This window comes from Myotis daubentonii, chromosome 3 (assembly GCF_963259705.1).
Source record: "Myotis daubentonii chromosome 3, mMyoDau2.1, whole genome shotgun sequence".
Classification (NCBI taxonomy): Eukaryota; Metazoa; Chordata; class Mammalia; order Chiroptera; family Vespertilionidae; genus Myotis; species Myotis daubentonii.
The window spans coordinates 200,005,519-200,020,626 of NC_081842.1; the positions used below are offsets into that span (position 1 = coordinate 200,005,519).

A 15,108-nucleotide genomic window follows, 5' to 3' on the forward strand; every position below is an offset into this window, starting at 1 on the left:
CTGTTACTCACAAAATTCCTAGTGCCATGTGTACAGGCTTAAAGGGAGCTTCCAAAGTGTGCCTTCCTCTGGTGGCAGCAGCAGTGCCTTCTCTGGCCAAGTTTCAGTTTCAGGCCGGCGTTGCCTTCAGAGATCCCTGCACAGAGCTTGGATCTATCTGAGGCCCCACCGTTCGTCTATCTTCTGGCACAAGTGGAGCTGAACCAAGTGGGGAAGGGGACTGCGCCGAAGCTGAAGGCTATCAGCGAAGATAACGTCTAGCGATCAGAGCCACCAGTGCAGCGCAGGGATCAAAGCAATCAGCAAGGACAGGTGCCCAGCAATCAAGCAATAATCAATGTGAATGGCCTATAGTACCCACGGCAGTCCAGGGGAAAGTAGAGGATTCTGGTAAACAAAATGCATACAAGATCTCAAGTTTAACAGTAGTTCCTATGGGCATATCAGTAAACAAACTTATAAGCACTCGGTTTCACTCTGAAGAGGGGGAGGAGTATATGTCATCAGACATATGGTTATCTCCCCGGGGGATTGGGCCTAAGCTGACAATCAGACATCCCTCTGGAAGCCCAGGAGCTCTTGGGGGATGTCCACCTGCCAGGGGGGAGCAGGCCTAATCTGCAGTCTGACATCCTTAGTGCTGCTGAGGAGGCGGGAGAGGCTCCCACCACCACTGCTGTACTGGCAGCCATCAGCCTGGCTTGTGGCTGAGCAGAGCTCCCCCTGTGGGAATGCACTGACCACCAGGGGGCAGCTCCTGCATTGAGCATCTGCCCCCTGGTGGTCAGTGTGTGTCATAGTGACCAGTCATTCCCAGTGGTTCTGCTGTTAGGGTCAATTTGCATATTACCCTTTTATTATATAGGATAGAGGCCTGGTGCATGGGTGGGCGCTGGCTGGTTTGCCCTGAAGGGTATCCTGGATCAGGGTGGGGGTCCCACTGGGGTGCCTGGCCAGCCTGGGTGAGGGGCTGATGGGTGTTTGCAGGCTGGTCACACCCCCTTCAGGGTGGGGGTCCCCACTGGGGTGGCTGGCCAGCCTGGGTGAGGGGCTGATGGCTGTTTTCAGGCTGGCGACACCCCCTTTAGGGTGGGGGGTCCCCACTGGGGTGACTGGCCAGTCTAGATGAGGGGCTGAGGGCCGTTTTCAGGCTGGCCAAGCCGCCCAGTGACGGAAGCTCCCAGCTTCTCCTTTTTTTCTTTTTCTTTTTTTTATTCTGGGATTTATTTACTTTCCATAATTGAAACTCCTTCAGTGGAGCTCAGAGCCAGCCGGGGAGCTTGACTTCCTCCATCATGGAGCAACCAAACCTCCTGCTCACTCCAGCTCCGTGGCTGCCAGCCGCCATCTTGGTTAGGTTAATTTGCATATAGTTGCTGTGATTGACTGGTGGGCGTGGCTTAAGGCTTAGCGAAGGGATGGTCAATTTGCATGTTTGTCTTTTATTAGATTAGATGTTTGCTCCTGCTCTGATTTTTCCAATGGAAGAAAATGGAAGGTTAGCTCCATGAGGATAGGTTCTGCACATCTTATTCATCATGTGTAACCTTGCCTAGAATAACACCATCACAGACTACGCCCTCACATTTTATTTTATGGATGGAAGCACAGTTGGATAAATGGATGAATGGATCAATTGATGGTCAGTGAATGGATGGATGGATGGACGATGGATGAATGGATGAAAGGATGGAAAGACTGATGAATGATAAATGGATGGATGTATGGATTCATGAATGAATGGGTCAATGAGTTGACATCCAAAATGCAACAGGGCAACACCTATAGACCAAAGCACAAAACACTCCAGCAACTCTTGCACATGAATGTAACTTTATTTTTACCTAAAGCCCACTCATATTTGCTCTTCCAGACACCTCTGAGGGGATAAGTATGGTTGTTTCTAGCCCAAATTTCAGGATCTGGGAGTAGAGGAATGAGTAACACAGGACCTAAAGGCTGCCTGAGCCCTCTAGCGTCCTTAGGAGGCGTCTGCAGCCCATCCTTTCTCCTCAGATGTCTGGCAATGAGATGTCTTTGGCACAAGGAGGCTGGACAATACCCCTGGTCTTAGCTGAGTGTGGAGGAAGCAGTGAGATGGTGGGGCTGACTATGGTGGATGACGAGGGCCATTTGCAGGAGCTGAGGATCAGAGAAGTCGCATCAGGTGAAGCTTAAAAAGGACACAGGAGGTGAGTGGCTTTGGCCTCTGGGACCCACTGCCCCTACCTCCGCCAATGTCCTTGCCTGTAGGACACGTTTTCTTCTCTCAGCTCAGAACTTTCCCAAATATTGTTTCTAAACCTGGGAGACACACGGTAGTACCTGTCTTATTTGGGAGTTGCATATTACCATTCCTGTCCTCCCACCTTTCAAACTGGGGGGTTCTTAAGGCCAACGCCAGGCCAGTCACCCACATGCCTGGCCCAATACCTGTATGGCCAGATGCAATATGCTCCCTGAGGATGCCCAGACCAAGGAGGCAGGGAGTGGTCTCTGTGTAGGAAAGGTCCAGGGTCAAGGCCAACCTGAGGCAGGGTTCTGGACATGAACTGACCTGAATGAGGATTTGCATTATCTGACTTAATCCCCTCCACAGCCATGCCAGGAGGGTACTAACGAATATCATTCTCATGCCATTGATGGAGAGCCTGAGGCTCTGACCACACTGCCAGTTTGTGGTGGAGCCTGGATTCACTACAGGTCTGACTCCAGACCAGGTGTTCTGGGAACTAGAATGGGTGCCTATAGTTCATGTGAGTATTTCTGGAACAACTCAGGGGTCACTAACTGGATAAAAGGAGGATGAACCCTGGCCTGTGTGGCTCAGTTGGTTAGGCATTTTCCCGAGCTCCCAAAGGTTGCTGGTTCCATTCCTGGTCAGGGCACATGCCTGGGTTGTGGACGGACTTGATCCCCAGTAAGGGGGGTGCAGAGGATAGCCAAAGGGGGTTCCCCTCTCATACTGATGTTTGTTTCTCTCCCTTTCCCTTCCTCTCTCTCTCAAAATCAATTTTTAAGACACATATTGTTTTAACGCAAAAGAGGGATGAAAGAATCTCAAGGTCCTGGCCAAGGCAGGTTGCTTCACACTCCAGGCTATGGCCTTCAGGGAGCACATGCTGTAATAACACCAGTTTCTCAACCTACCCCACTCCAGGGCTCAGGGGGTAGGAAGCACAAGGGTGGAGTCGTCTGCCCAGAAGGGCTCGCCTGTGTTTCAGGCCAACATTGGGGGGAAATTGCCTCATCATTTCGGAGGCAACCAAACCTCTGCTTCCCACATGTCTCTTCCCCACCCCACCCCCACCTCCGCCCCAAGCTTCCCCAGGTGGCGTACCAAGTGTCTGGAACCCCTCCATTCTACCATGTCCCGGCTTAAGGTGCTGTCTCCAGCAGGCTCCTGTGAAAAGGTTGTACCAGTTAAGGGGTGTTCTAGAAGCCCCCATCACCTCGGGGAGTGAACTCTAGATTGGGCTAACAGGAGGCTCTTGGGAAGAGCCTGCGGGGGAGCATGAGGCTGGTAGGGAAGGGACATTGAATGAGGAAAGTTGGGAACGGTCACAAATGGTCAGAGCAGAGTGGGACCTTGGCCAAGAATTAAGGGTTACGGGGGCCTTAAGGATGTCAGCTTCTGGACACAGAGGCGTCTAAACATCAGAGTTGTCACAGCTGCCCAGGTGGGCTGCCTTGGACTTATATGGGTAATGGGTGTAACAGGCCACCCCATAGGGAGTGTATGTCAATTGGATCTTTTCTGGGGCCAGTGGGGGGGGGGGGGGAGGATGGTATTTCCTGGACCTGGGAACGCATAGCTTAGCCATCAGCTCCCTGGGCCAAGTTCAGATCCTTGAGCTCTCCTCAGATACCTGAGCTCAGGTCCCATCATGTAGCAGATGGACGCAGGCGGGAAGCCATTGAAGTTGCAGCTCAGGACTGAACTGTAGGCGCCCATGGAGGGAAAGATGAGCCAGTCACCCACGTCCAGCTCGGGCAGCTGCACCTCCTCATTGTAGAACGTGTCAAAGGCACTGCACGTGGGGCCATAAAGGATGCAGGGGAAGAGGGGCGGCTTTGAGCAGAGCTCCTGCAGGGACACAGGGTGGGGAAACAAAGAAGGAAGAGCTCCTGCCCCCAACCCATCCTCCCAGCCCCTGCCCTTGGCCAGCAGAGCACCCCCAGCACCAGCAAGGACACTGGCAGTCCCTCACACCAGCCAGTCCCTATGTGGGAGGCACTGCTCTTGACCCGGCCCTCATGGAGCTTATATTCGCTCAAGTGACACATCCTAGCCCTGCTAATTCTCAAGGCCACACACATGGGGCCTCCGTTCCCATCTATAAAAGCAAAAGATTCCAGTCAATAGTCACTCAAAATAGTGGGTGAAACTCATCTGCTATTGGAGTCACATGGGAGGAGGTTTAACAAAGGATTGATGCCACGTCCCAACCCAGGAGAGGCCTGATTCCAATCACCTGGGCCTTCGCCTTGGCATCGGGGTCCTTGGAAGCTTCCCAGATGAGTCTACTGGGAAGCAAGTTGGAGAACCTCCATTTCCTAGGACTCCTGCATCTCCAGCATTCAAGGGTTCTGGTCACACACACACACACACACACACACACACACACACACACGCTCACACAGTGCATACAGAGAGATCACATGGAAACCCAGAGGTAAACAGATATGCACACACACCCACACAGGACCATGTACCCATCCACCCACCTACCTGCACAGGTGTCAGTCAGCATGCTCACACACAAAAATCACACACACAGAAGTGCGCATGCAAATACAAACAGGCTTGCCTGTGCACATCCTTGTACACGCACGGGGTATGACAATCTACAAAGCCATGTGTAATCTAAGACCCTGCCCCTTGCACCTCACAGAGGGATCCCTGCCTCACAGGGAAAGGGGCTGAACTCACTGCTATCAGGGTCTGGGAGGTGCCAGAGCCACACAAGGGTCCCCTTACCTTCACCACAATTGGCATCCTGGGGACATGATCCCTGCGGAAGGCGCGAAAGCTGCCATAGTGGCCCTCATTGAGATAGTACAACAGTTTCCGGTGGCCTCCTGGGAGAGGGGAGAGAACAGGACTGTGTCAGCCAGGTCTCACCACTGATGGTCAACACTGAGTCCCGCACCCTTAACAGCAGCCCAGACCCTCTGCCCAGCACAGGTTAACCCTTGTGTCCTGCTTCAGGAGCCTCCCCGGGTCTCCGGCAAGATTTGGGCCTGTTCTCTGGGCTCCCATGGCTCCTCTGCCCCACCTGTACCTCATCAGAGTGCTGTGGCTGCTACTGCCACTAACAGTGATTATACAAGTAACCCGGGCATTGTTCCAACCTGTCTGCACATATTAAATTATTTCATCCTCCTAACAATACTCTGAGTAGGGACAATGAACACTACTGTACATTTGAGGAAACTGAGCCTTGCCAGAAGTTACACAGGAGAATGGGGCAGGGCTGGGATTAGTGCCTCTGTCAGTGCCTGGATCTAAGAGTCAGAGAGCAGCGTAATTGGCACCTCCATGCCTTTAAATCAGTGATTCCAAAAGGGGGGGCTACCGCCCCCTGGTGGGCGCTGCAGCGATCCAGGGGTGCGGTGATGGCCACAGGTGCATTTGTTTTAAACTTTTTTTGTATTACCTTTCTATTCTGAGTTCAATAAATAGTTTCATAATTTCAAACTTCAATATTTCTAATTTACACCTCTCTTTACTATATTTTACGAAAAAAGTAGAAACATTAATAAATATATCTTTCTGTTTAATTGCTATAAAAATTTAAAAAAAATTAATTTCCAGGGGGCGCTGAGTAATATGTTTTCTGGAAAGGGGGCGGTAGGCCAAATAAGTTTGGGAACCACTACTGTAAATGCTCTGCCTCTGTTGATGCCTCACTGAGCCCGTGGCGGCTTCTCCCCAGCTCCGTCACACTCCGATGTACATTGAGCTGATGCTCACCTACAGCCCCACACCCTAGGACATGAACTACTATCAACCAGGTTCTGAACAACCACTGCTAGTCCGTCCTTAGACATTGATGTCCTTAATCTTTCCAACTGGTTTCTGTGGGCACTGGGGCCATTCCATACCCTTTGAGCATTTAGATCCCCAGATCATTCTGATTATTGGTTTTCTCTCCCTGGGTCCCCCTCCCCCCCCCCCCACCACCACCACCACTACCATCTTCTCCCTGGTGTGAGTCCTCCAGTCCCAGCTCTCTCTCAGATGCCAGCACTGATCCTGCCTCCTGGCCCACAGCCCCACTTGTCCCTAAGCCAGTTGGTCATGGGTTAGTCATGGCAGCCCTGAAGCTGGGCGCTCCATTGAGCTGGCATGTCTGCAAACACAAGGGCACCAGCCTCTCAGTCAGACAGACCTGGCGCCGCTGTGCGCGAGCTCCCTGTGCTGCCTTGGACAGTCAATCCCTCTCTGAGCCTCCAGACCTCTGCCTGCAAAATGGGAATGGCCCAAACTGCCTCACAGGAGGGCTGAGCAGAAATGAGGTAAAACAGTAATTGCTTACATAATACCTCCTTAAATCACTGGCGGCTCATGCTATTGTGAAGGTAAAAATGGTAAGCCATAATATGCATAACTCGCGCTTTTGTTAAATGATGGCTGAAATCATATGCCCCAAATCACAATATTCACTAATGAGAAGCTTCGTGAGGAAATGAAATTAGTGGACCCACATGCCTTTAGGGTTACACAGGTGTGGGTAGGATATTTGTCCAAAGGATAAGGAAACAGATTAAAATGACTTAGAGCCCGGCTGTCCTGGCTCAGTGGCTGAGCATGAACCTATGACCAGGAGGTCATGGTTCTATTCCCAGTCATTGAGCCCTGCCTGAGTTGCGGGCTCGATCCCCAGTATGGGATGTACAGGGGTCAGCCTATCAGGGATTCTCCCTCATCATTGATATTTCTGTCTCTCTACCTCTCTGAAATAAATGAAAATATATTTTAAAAATGAAATAATAATTCTTTAGAAATACTTATATGACGGTCATAACATTTCAAAGTAAAGGGCAATAACCCAGAGGGTGATTCTTATCAACCTCAACATGCACTTCAATTTCCACTTAGCTCCCTTTGTGAGGACAGCAACCCCAACCAACCCCTTCCCCCAAATAACAAACAATATAAAAACTCTATAGAGATGGTTGACCTCAGTATCATTTACTGTTAGCCTAGAAATGTCACTCTTAACCTCCAGGCCATGGTACCGACAATATTTCCTTCATATGTTTGCTATAGAAATACTATCTACTCACTAGAACTTGGGTTCTAAAACTCCGCGCCTGTTAGAAAATGCTTGCTTGGAAACAGTAAGGTGCATACCAGCAGGGGAGGCTGTGGCCCATGAGCTGTGACCTCAGACTTCCCCTCCAGACACAGGAAGAATAAAGACCCTCAATGCCTCCCTCCAGGACCTCTGAGAACAACACAGTAATGTTACTAACAGGCTCTATCCTGTAGCTAAATCAAAGCATGTTTCCCCCGAATGAGGAAGCCAGGGTGGAACTCAGACCCTCTGCCCCTCCTGCCCCCAAGGCCTGGGGACCACCGGACAGAATGCTCCCTGCCCAGTCCGGGCCCACCCACCAGGCTGCAGCACAGCCTTCTTGGCGATGATGTTGACAGCGGCCACGCAGACAGGTGCCGCGTAGAAGCGGCCTGGCTCCGCAATGACTTCAATGCCGGTCCCCTCGGGGAAGTCCTGGGCCAGGGCAGCATTGATCACTCTCGCCATCTGTGGGGACAGACCCGAGCCCTGTGAGGCCAGTCCCTGTGCGGGGTCTTTCCCTGCGTCTTCCCTCTTCATTCCCCTGACAGCTCTGTGGGAAGGTGTCAGCACCCCCTTGTGCAGGGGAGGAGACAGGTCAGGACTGTGGCCCAGAGGGGAGAAGTGTCCGAGGGCACAAGCCTAGTGACCAGGCTGTAGCACCATGAGGTCTGACTTGGAAACATTGAAATCAATACGTGATCAGCAAAGGAACACTGTCCCCTGGGTGTGGGGGACACAGTAAGGAAACCTCTATCTGACTGTAGCCTTACCAGGGGTAGTAACCAACACGCCTATAGAAGGTTCAGAACCACATGCTCCCATGCAGACACTCACACACACACACACACACACACACACACACACACACACACACACACACAAACACACGTGTATATGCGCACATGCCACCCATGTAGAGTCAGAGTCCTCTCAACCAACAGAAAGCCCAGCTACATGAAGGCACAGGACTGAGTTTCAAGAGCTCCCTGTACACACACACACTCTGTGCAATAAACCCCGCTGTAGCCCCAGGCGCCCTCTCCTACTCCTCTCTTACCTCCTCAAACTCCGGCTCAGAGCCCTCCACTCCGGAGAAGCCCCCTCCAATGTTCAGGAGGCTCATGTCATGCCCGACCTCACGGCCCATCTCGAACACCCGCCGGCAGTCAGCAATGACCTGTGTGAAGCGGTCTGCATTCTGGCAGCCCGAGCCCACGTGGAAGCTGAGCACAGGTGCAGTGACAGGTGCAGAGACACACGAGGAAACGCAAGGGTCAGCAGGAGATATACATTCGGAAACAGCCGCACAGGCACAATGTGAACCAGCACGGACACAGACACGGGGACACACGTGACTACATGGAGCTTGTGGGCAATCACAGGAGCCACAGCCTTGGCTGTGCCCATGGGGGTCCCAGAGACACACACCACATGACAGTCCGTGAGCTGGGGCTCTCATTGTTGTGGGGCAGTCACCTCTCTTAGCTACCCCTCCCCAAGCCTTGCAGCAGGGGCTCCCCTTCTTCTCCTCCTTGGAATACAAGTGATCTGAACCCCAAATCTCAAACCATCCACCAGGGGGGCGCAGAGGACCCAATCAGGGGCAGGTGGGGTGAAGTGAGGGAGTATGCTCCTCAGGTTCAACATTCAAGGGGGCACCAAAGCACTGAGCCATCAATGTAACTATCCTTCATGCACTATCGTGTATAATAAAGAGGTAATATGAAAATAGACCATCATGCCCTCGCACAAGATGGAGGCCCCCCATGTGGTCACAAGATGACCACCATAAGATGGCCAGCAGGTGAGGGCAGATGTTGGTGATCAGGCCGGCAGGGGAGGACAGTTGGGGGAGACCAAGCCGACAGGGAGGCAGGTGGGGGTGACCGGCCTGGCAGGTGAGCAGTTAGGCATCGATCAGGCTGGCAGCGGAGTGGTTAGGGGGTGATCAGGCAGGCAGGCGAGCAGTTGGGAGGCAGTAGTTACGGATTGTGAGCGGGATGTCTGACTGCCAGTTTAGGCCTGATCCCACAGGCAGTCAGACATCCCCCGAGGGGTCCCAGATTGAAGAGGGTTCAGCTGGGCTGAGGGACACCCCCGCCACTAGTGCACAGATTTCGTGCACCCGGACTCTCATCTATATATATTACAGAGAGAGCAAGAGCGAGTGTGAGAGGGAGATCTCAATTGGTTGCATCCTGTACACACCCCATCAAGGGATCAAACCTGCTGATGCAAAAATATCCATGATGAAGAAAATACAAAAACGTTAGGAAGGTCAAGGGAGAAAAAAAGGAGACAAATGTACTACTCTTTGTAATATTTTAAGCAATAAAAAAAAATACAAAAACTTTAAAGACAACATTAGTTAACAGTAATTGGACCCAAAGGAAAAGAAAAATCAGATGCCAATCCTGTCTTGATTTAAAATTTCATATTCTCTCATCATGGGTTTTTTCTGCGTTAATTTTTTAAATACTGTATTAAACATTGTTTATCTGGAGTACAAAGTTTTTGGCATCCCGTTAAATTTTGCACCCAAGGCCAGTGCCTTGCCTGCCCCACCCTCCCAGCAGCTGACACCCACCTCCTCTTCTGAGGACCACAGGGAGCCCTCGGAGGCCCAGAGGGGCCACGCTGACCTGAGGGCACCCAGGGAGTCAGAGGCTGCGGACAGTTGTGGGGACCAGGAGCCCTGCCTCGCAGGAGGGAGAGTTGTGCTCTTACCTGGCGCCCACCACAGCCAGGCCGTGGTCTCGGGCGGACTTGAGCAAGTGACCACACAGCTCCAGGCTGGCCCCAAACTTGGAGGTCATGAGGATGAGGCTCTGGCTGTACTCGGTCCACAGTCGCAGGACCAGCCTGGGACGGGGTGTGAGGTGACAGGTGTTCTTAGACACACGAACCCCAAGCCTCAATGCTTTGCTGCCCCCACCCGAACTCCTCGGTCCTCAGGACTGTCCAGCCATGGAGGTCCAGGGAGGGAACACACTACTTTTTCAATTTTTTAAAATATATTTTTATTGATTTCAGAGAGGAGGGGAGAGGGAGAGAGAGATAGAAACACCAATGACGAGAGAGAAGCATTGATTAGCTGCCTCCTGTATGCCCCTTACTGGAGATCAAGCCTGAAACTGGGGCATGTGCCCTGGACATGAATCTAACCCAGGACACTTCAGTGCACAGACCTGACACTCTATCCACTGAGGCAAACCAGTTAGGGCTACACTACTTCTTACAGACTTCAGCCCAGGCAAGAAAAAGCAGGAAAAGGATAAAATTATAAGCATCCCTTCAGCAGACCTCCTGTCACAGGATCAGAGATGTTAAATAACTTTCCCAAGAACACACAGATGCAACAAGTAAGTCAGAAATGTGAGCCCTGGTCTTCCTGAATCCCATGTGAGTGCTTTTCCCACGAGGTTGGTGACTCCAGACCTCCTAATGCCAGTCTCTGCCAGCACCTCTGTAGACACAGGAAAACATTATTTGATAAGAGTGGGCACCAGGGAGCGCACTGGGACACCTGGCACTAATTCTTGCTCTTTGCTGCTTAGGCGTCTCCTAGTCACCACAGAACAGCCTTCATCTCCTTGCTGAAGCCCAAGTCAGTTTGCCAGAACTTCCTCCCTGTCCCCACCTGCCTGCAGCCCTGCTGGTCTCACCTGGCCCCAGGGTGGTGCTGGGCCACCTTGGTCAGCTCCTCCTCACTGTCGAAGGTCAGGAGCTGCACCCCATGGCGGGCAGCAGACTGCAGGTAGGAGACCGGCTTGCAGGGGTTGCCATAGATGATGCGTGAGGGGGCGACACCCAGGCCCAGCACCTGCTCCAGCTCCACCTGCCAGGGGCAAAGCCAGAGTAAGGGGCTGCCTCCCTGCTACTCTGCTTTTTGGGCACAGGAACCACAGGCATGAGAGGCTGTCCCCTACTGAGTACCTACTGTGCATCTGGCACAGCGCTGGGCACATATTGTGCTCCTTAAGCTTCTAGACTGCTCTGAGGAACATATAGTTGAACCCATTTTAAAGACCAAGAAACTGAGGCTCCAGTGAAATGGCTGGGCCAGGACAGAGCGGGGTCTGTGGATTAAAGCGCATGTTCCCTCCACTCCTTAGCTCAGGCTGACTGCCCTCGTCACCTAGACCAGTGGAGGGTGCACCACTCCCAGTTCATTCATTTATTCTTTCACAAACAACTGGGCACCACACACATCAGCCACTGTTCATGGGCTGCTGTCCCCACTTTGAGACACCTCGCAACTGGCCTTTTCCCTCCAGGAACCGTCAGGCCTATGGATGAGGAAGCTGGCTGTGGCCCAAGCTCACCTGGCTGGCACATTCGAAGCCGGTGCCCAGGGCGGCCAGGACACGCAGCACCCAGGGGCTGCTGTTACACTTCACCGCATAGAAGGGGGAGACCCTTGGCAGGGCCTGGCAGAAGGCCTGGTGGCGGCTGGCCAACACACCCAGGTCACACACCATGAAGGCATCTCGTTGGTCCTGCCAAGGCAGAGAGAGAGGCAAGAAAGGCTGGGCATTGTGTCATTTCAGTGAATCCTCACAGCGTCTCCATGGGGCAAGTACTACTGTTACCCAGTTAGGAAAGAGGAAAATGCGGCTCTAAAATCTCTTTTTTTCATTTTTTTCCTTTTTCTTGAATACATTGGGGTGACACTGGTTAAAAAATTATACAGGTGCCGAAACCGGTTTGGCTCAGTGGATAGAGCGTCAGCCTGCAGACTGAAAGGTCCCAGGTTCGATTCTGGTCAAGGGCATGTACCTGGGTTGCGGGCACATCCCCAGTAGGAGATGTGCAGGAGGCAGCTGATCGATGTTTCTATCTCATCGATGTTTCTAACTCTCTATCTCTCTCCCTTCCTCTCTGTAAAAAATCAATAAAATATATTTAAAAAAAATTATACAGGTGTGTGGTGCACTACAATATGAATGTTTTTCTCAAGGTCAATAGCAACTACATGCCAATGGTAGGATTTGATCCTTGATCTTCTAACTTTTACAACAGGAAGACAGGAGGGCAACAAGCTTTATAGACCAAATGGGCGCCAGGACTCTCCAACCCTCACCCGGATCGCTTGGCACAGGGTGGAATCCCAGGAGCTGGTGGGGGACTAGAAGGGGACAGGAGAGCTACCCCATGCCACCCGGGAACACAGCTAATCAGTAAGACCTAGTAAACTGACTAATAAAACACAAAGTCATATTCTGTCCCACCTAAGTAGGGACTGAGACCCACTCTCCCCTCCGTCCTCTCCCCTCACCGAAGCAGAGAGCTCCCGGATCTTCCTCAGGACCACCTCCATGGCAGATTCCTCAGGCCCCAGCGGGACGATATCCTTCATCGCGGAGCTTCCAGGGTGCCCTTCGTTCTCCTTTGAGTCCATGAGGGTGGTGCTCATCCCTGACTCCAACAGAGCGCTCTGCCAGGGACACTCCCAGCATCCTGGAAAGGCCTTGCACTGAGGACACTCCTCCCCCCTCCTCCCAGCGCCCTGCTGGCCCGTGGAGCCAGAGTTCCTAGGCCAGTAAGTCCTTGGCCCTCCCATGCAGCCACGTAGAGCTCCATGGAGCCCTCGTGAACTTTCTCATCTGTAGGATGGACCACTGGCCAGGCCCAGCCTGCTTCAGGGACCTAGTATGAGACCAAACAAAATGCACAAAATTGCCAGGCCAGTGTTGCTCAGTGGTTGAGTGTTGACCCCTGAACCAGGAGATCAGGGTTTGATTCCACAGCAGGGCACATGCCTAATTTTCGTGTTTGATCCCCATTGGAGGCATGCAGGAGGCAGTGGATTGATAATTCTCTCTCATCATTGATGTTTCTATCTCTCTCCCTTCCTCTCTCTAATATCAATAAAAACATATTTTTGAAAAGATACACAAAACATGCACCTACCTTAGATGGCTGGCATCCTCTTCCAGGCTCCTTTACACACATGTTCCCTTTCACAGATGAGAAATGTGACCCACAGTAAAGATCAGTACAGAGTCCAAGACCTTTACAGTTTCCCTGTCAGGGATTTCCTTGTAAGAAAGGGTTATTTTGTCTGTTTCCTTGTAGGAAAAGATTTTGTTGTGTAGAGGATCCAGGTGGATTATCCTGCTAAAGTGTCTGTTTGAAAGGATTATTTTCCTGTCTGTACCTGTCTTTGTAGCCTTTTCTAAATGGGTTGTTGGTTCCCCAGGATTGTGCCTGATTTTTTTAAGTAATTTTGCGTTGGGGTTTTTCTTTAACATTATTTTATGATTTAAATTGGCCTCTGTATGACTTTTTATAGTCATTGTTATGTGTATGTTGTTGTGAGTTAGTTCTTTGATAAACTTTACCTCTGAGGTTCCTATTTAAGTTAGGAACTGCCTGATGTGTAAAATTATCTGGTATTAAGCCTTCCTTAGTAGCGAACGAAAATTGCCTAGTGTTTATAGACAGTTGTCTAATCCTCATTTAATTTTATCTGACCTCTAATTTCCTGTGCAGAATTTGCTGGCCTGATGAGATTTTGTAATTTTATTTTATTTTTGAAAGGACAAAGCAGGACTGATGGCTGTGTCCTTAACCCCTCTTCCAAGAAAAAGCCACAGGGTGTATCAGTCACTCAGCCTGCCCTTATCTCGGCCAATGGGAAAGTGGGGGAAACTAGCCCAAGGCCAAAAGTATGCTGGCCACCCCCCCGCCCCCGTCTTTGTGTAACCAGACCCTAGCTGCACCCTGCCCCAACCCCCGACCCCAAGCCCTATAAATTCTTTGTTCTCTTGGGACTCGGGGCTCTCTCTTGCATCCAGTAATGGAGACAAGGGGGGGACCAAGCAAGCTTGTATAAAAGGACCCTCTGCTTTTGCATCGGACTGACTGGCTCCCTGTTGTGGTTTTATTGGGGATCTTGAAATCTGGGCATAACATTTTGGGGGCTCGCCGGGATCCCCAACACCATCAAGGGACCCCCAGTCCGGAGGGCCTGACTGACCACGGTAGGTGTTTGTGTGTCATTGTATGTTTTGTATCTGTCCGGTGTGAGCTCACTTCTGAAATCTGTAATCCTAATCGCCCGCATGGTCTAAGGTGGACGCACTGGGGGGGCCACGGGCGGGAGGAGTCGGGGGACGCCTCGATCCTCCATCTGAAGGGGGGCATTTTTGCTTCCGCAGAGTCGGAAGGTCTGTAGGAACCCCTCAATCTGAGAAAAGGCGGGTCGCTCCCGCTGGTTGGGGCGCAGCCAACGTCTAGCTTTCGTTGTTTTTTTTTTTTTGCTTCCATGGAGTTGGAAGGCTGTACTTCTTTGGGCCCTTTAGTTGTTTGTGTTTCCGTTTTATTTTGTGGACTTGCTGGATGGACGTTATGGTGGACTCAGACTGCTCCTTTGGGTATTGTGATTGATCATTTCAAGGAGGTTGGGGGAGGCTTTAGAGCTCCCTCAGGGGTTGGGAAGTTGTTAGAAATTGAATGGATTGTTTAAACCCTGAATGAATGTCTGGTGAAAGTGTGCGAGTGTGGAGGGAGCGGGACTGCCTTCCCCCCTCCTTTGTGTGGCGGTCGGGCGGCCGTCTGAATGAAAATCTATGAAAACAGGTCACCCCCTCCCTTGTCTGTCTCTCGTCACCGATCATCATGAGGTCGGGACAAAGTTTGTTTGTGTGGGACTAGCCAATTTACTACAGAGAAGGGGGACTGGAACTGGTCTGTGTAAAGCGAAAGCTACTTTATGCTGTCTGGCTGTGCACATAAAAAAAAAAAAAAACACAAAAAACAAAACCCCCTGCTTTAAGGAAAAGACAGTAAAGAACTT

At 51.4% G+C, this 15,108-nt stretch overlaps 1 pseudogene; it reads right to left on the minus strand.

Annotated features, from left to right (window-relative positions):
* Positions 1-1,820: 1,820 nt before the first annotated feature.
* LOC132231400 (antizyme inhibitor 2-like) lies at positions 1,821-12,766 on the minus strand (annotated as a pseudogene).
* Between the last annotated feature and the right edge of the window lie 2,342 nt (positions 12,767-15,108).